Genomic DNA, 4467 nt, shown 5'->3' with positions numbered 1-4467 from the left:
CACATTTTCAAGGTATTCAGAAATGCCTTTTCAAAAAAAGGCAACTTTTACTTTTTCTGGTTCAAAAAGGTAAGTCCAGAGATGTGGAGAAGCATTTCCCTAGGGTTTAACAGTTTCAACCACAAAGGTGGATGGCTAAGCTTACTGGGTTTGCTGTGTAAGTGCTGAATGCTGGACCCCAGGTAAGAAAAATGGCCACTTCTTTCTTTTAGAAATATTTACTTTTAATTCATTTAAAAATAAAAATAAACACATGTCAATACAAATAACCTTTTTATACTAATTCATTATATTTTCTTCTAAACGATAAGAGTGAGAAGATGAAATTTTATATTTTTACAAATCTCATTGAGGTCTGACTTAATGAAAGATAGATGAATTGTCATATGTACTTCTGTATTCAATTTGTTGCCATATGTTGCTCATGAAGTATATAAAGATAATCCAGCCACACACAGAAACGTAATGAGAAAAAGAAAAAGTATGATAATCATTTTTTCAGATAATTCTGGAAATTCTTCTTTGATAGTACAACAAAGCTCAACAAGTAGAAACTTCTCAAAAGTCCATTGCAATATGGATGAATTTTTTGTGCTCTGTGACATTAAAATCCATTGGTCTCTCTTGCACTTTAATTAGTTCATTGACCCATGTGTCATTTTGTAACATCCTGTATTGATTATTTGGAAAATATTAGCTTACTGAGTTGTGCAGGTCTTATAAACGTATTTATATTCTTATAAAATTATGTTTGGTTTTAAAAATCATTTGATGTATTTTGATGGAAATATCCACCAAACACCTAAGACTAAAAAGACATAATTCGTTTGTTAGCCATTCTTTCAAGTGAAATGGCATTCCATGAAAGAAGTGACCATTTCAGCTTACAACTGAAGCAATTGCAAGAGTAATATTCCTCTTGACAAACATCATGCTTAGTTTACAGAAGTGCTTTATGCATAGCATTTCCCATTTATCACACAGAATATTAAGAAGACATGTACTCAAGAGTTATGGTTTAATAAAAATAACTCTTCTTTATCAAGAACACTTTGAAATAAAACTGGCTCTTTTTTTCTGCCAGTGCAGTGGTGAAGAAATTAATGACTACAAATATAGTTTGAGGCCATGGCTCTGATTTGAGCCAACAGTTTAGTCACCAATTGCTCTTGAACGTTCAGTACAAATGTCAGCACAGCTGTTTCAGAAGCCATATGATTCAAAAGAAGACATTCAATCCTTTGAATATTTTAGCACCATTTGTGTTTGTTGTCAAGCATTCACATAAAAGAAGATCTTCAATCATTGGTTTGTACTGATACTGTACAGATGGTACTGGAATATAAGCAAAACAGCAAGCCCAACCATGTCTATAGGTACTTCCATTTGTATGGAACAGGTACAATTCTACAGAGAAGAGGTTGAATTAATATTCATATTTGCAGCTAAATTCTTAATTGGATGGTTGCTATAGCATTGGAAAACAGCAGTGCCATTATTTCTTTTACTAACTTTTTTCATCTAGCAAGCATTCAGCAATGTCAACTGTATAAGACGTTTGTATATGCTTCTCTACACAATGCAACATAACTTACCCTTCAAGAGGATCCTGTAAAACTTTTAGTTTCCAGTCTGAAATTCTATAATAAACCGACCTTTTCTTTTAAAAGAGTTTATCATTGTCTACACTTAAAATTTAAATTTCTTTTTTTAAACACAAAATGATTAGTCTCAAAATGTCATACTATAACTGGCACCATAATATTATTTAAAATGTTCTATTGACTAAAAAAAAAAAACAAAATAAATCATTTAATCTATTAAGCCCAGAGAAGAACAGCTTTCATTATATTCATGTTTCTTAATTAAAGTTTCACACCAATTTTCTTTTAGTAGATTCCTCCCATCCATGAATAAAACTCTATAAGTCATTTCTTCTTTTTTAATAGTATCTTTATACATAAATGAAAGCAGCTGTGGGTTGAGAAACCAAGTCTTCTAATTTACCATTTTAAAGTCAAAACTTTGTCTTTCTAATACAGCCACCCCAAGATGCTGCAAATGGGGAACTGGAGTGGTGACCACAGCTGGCCATCAGTCACACAACCAAGAAGAAAGGGCCTCATCTATTCTTTAAGTAATTTATTTTTGCTTATTGAGGATATGTAGGAAGTGCTAATGTGTGGAGCTCAGGGAAAGGACCCTTCTTATCTGGGCCTAAGGTATTACCTGAGGATATCCCTGGCAAGCTACCATACATTATCCAAAATTTGTATAGCCAGGCATGGTGACTCATGCCTCTAATCCCAGCACTTTGGGAGGCTGAGGTGGGAGGATTCCTTGAGCCCAGGAGTTCAATGTCAACCTAGGCAACATAGTGAGACCCCATCTCTACAAAGTTGTTTTCAGAAAATTATCCAGGTGTGGTGGCATGTGTCTGTGGTCCCAGCTACCCATGAGGCTGAGGCAGGAGAATCACTTGAGCTCAAGAGGCCAAGGCTGCAGTGAACCATTGTCACGCTAGCCTGGGTGACAGAGCAAGATCATCTCAAAATAAATAACTTGCATAACCCGTCAGACAACCTGCCTAGCCAAAAATGCTCTGGGGTTTGAGGCTGACCTGCTGGTTCATTATCACATCAACTTAAATAAGATGTATTTTTCTGAAGGAAGCCAATCTACTGATCTCCAAAATATACACTCAGTTCTTTTTTTGTTTGTTTTTTAAGAGACATGGTCTCACTCTGTCACCCAGACTGGAATCTAGTGGTGCAATCATAGTTCACTGGAGCCTCCAACTCCTGGGCTTAAGAGATCCACCCTGCCTCAGCCTTCTGAGTAGCTAGGACTACAGGTATGTATCACTATGGCTGGCTTTTTGTTTTTAAGTTTTCATAGACTTGAGGTCTCACTACGTTGTCTAAGCTTTGGTTCTTATGGTCTTGTTAAGCATCATCAAGTTTTTAGGATGCCTATTAAAACCCAACTCATTTTACTTGAAATAACAAAGGAAAACAAAACATAAAAACTCTTAAAATTTTGTGATGGTAATATTTTAATCATAAGCCAAACATTTTTCCATTATGATGAATTTCTAAAACCAAAATAAACTGTATTTATTATACTATATTATATACATATTATATATTATATATTGTTATATATAGTTTATATTATACTATATAATATATAGTATATATTACACTATATACTATATATACTATAGTATATATATAATACACTATATATACTATAGTATATATATAATACACTATATACTGCATATATACTATAGTATATATATTATATTACACTATATTAAATATAGTGTAATTTCAACTAATGCACAAAGAAAAAGGAGAAGAAGGACTTAATGGGTTTCCAAACCATTACAATGGGCCATATCTATGGAGGGCAGTGGAATGGGGGCTGGTAACTTGTAAACTGATTTCACCTCTAACAAAAAATTACCTCCATCTATTAAAAGAGTACCTGTTTTTAAGTTTTGTTTTAGAAGCAAATAAAGGGATAGATGCATAGTCACATATCCGTGGCCAAATATACCTAGCATGATTGGATGACACTCATGAAGCAGAGAGAGTAAAGATTCACAATTCTCATGTGTCTCTTCTCAAGTATTCCTTCCTCTAACTCAGACTTTCCCCAAAGCAAAAGTGCATTTAACTCTTCAGACCACCAGAACAATGCCAACCAGTGAAATCTCTAAGCAGTGAACTATTTCTAAGATGATTAGGGCCCATCCACTTAGTTCTTGAAAGATTACATTTAACACTTTCTTTTAAAGTTATCTCATACTTGTAGAAGACAGAATCTTCGCCGTCTACTGTAGAGCAGTTTTAAACCATACTTAGGATATTTTCTACGCCTTTCAAGTGAGTATTTCGGTTGGGGCTAATTTATATGAACAATAAAAGAGATGAAAATGGTCTTTGTCCTCACTCCCACTGAAAAAGTAATCACTGATATTCAATAGCTTAGAGGAAAATTAGCCTTACCACTGAATTAAATTTTATGACCTGTGAATTTTAATTAGGTGAGCTTTTCAATTGCTCCTATAATGAGTCTACATTGTCAAATAAAAAGAACCTGAATCGTAGCAAAAAAAACTGGTGTCAAAGATCTAATAAAAAATCAAAACAAAGAAAAACATGCTGTAGCTGGAGTGTTTAGGACATAAGGAGTGAACAGACAGAGGTGGCAATGTATTTTGAAACCTTTATAGTTTAACTTACAACAGTCATATAGACTTCTGTTTGTACAGGAAGGAGGTCAGGGAATAATGCCACTGCAGGAGTTACTCAAGTTTTATCTACCCAGGACCACCCATTAACAAGGAAAGAAATTAGTTTTTATAACTCGTCAGTCATAAGCCATACAAAAATCAAAGGCAAGATTAACTTAAGTCTTTTGGAAATAAAACACATATACACCATTTGCTTTTTAACT

This window comes from Nomascus leucogenys, chromosome 3, assembly GCF_006542625.1.
Source record: "Nomascus leucogenys isolate Asia chromosome 3, Asia_NLE_v1, whole genome shotgun sequence".
NCBI lineage: Eukaryota > Metazoa > Chordata > Mammalia > Primates > Hylobatidae > Nomascus > Nomascus leucogenys.
This window is presented reverse-complemented; position numbering follows the sequence as displayed.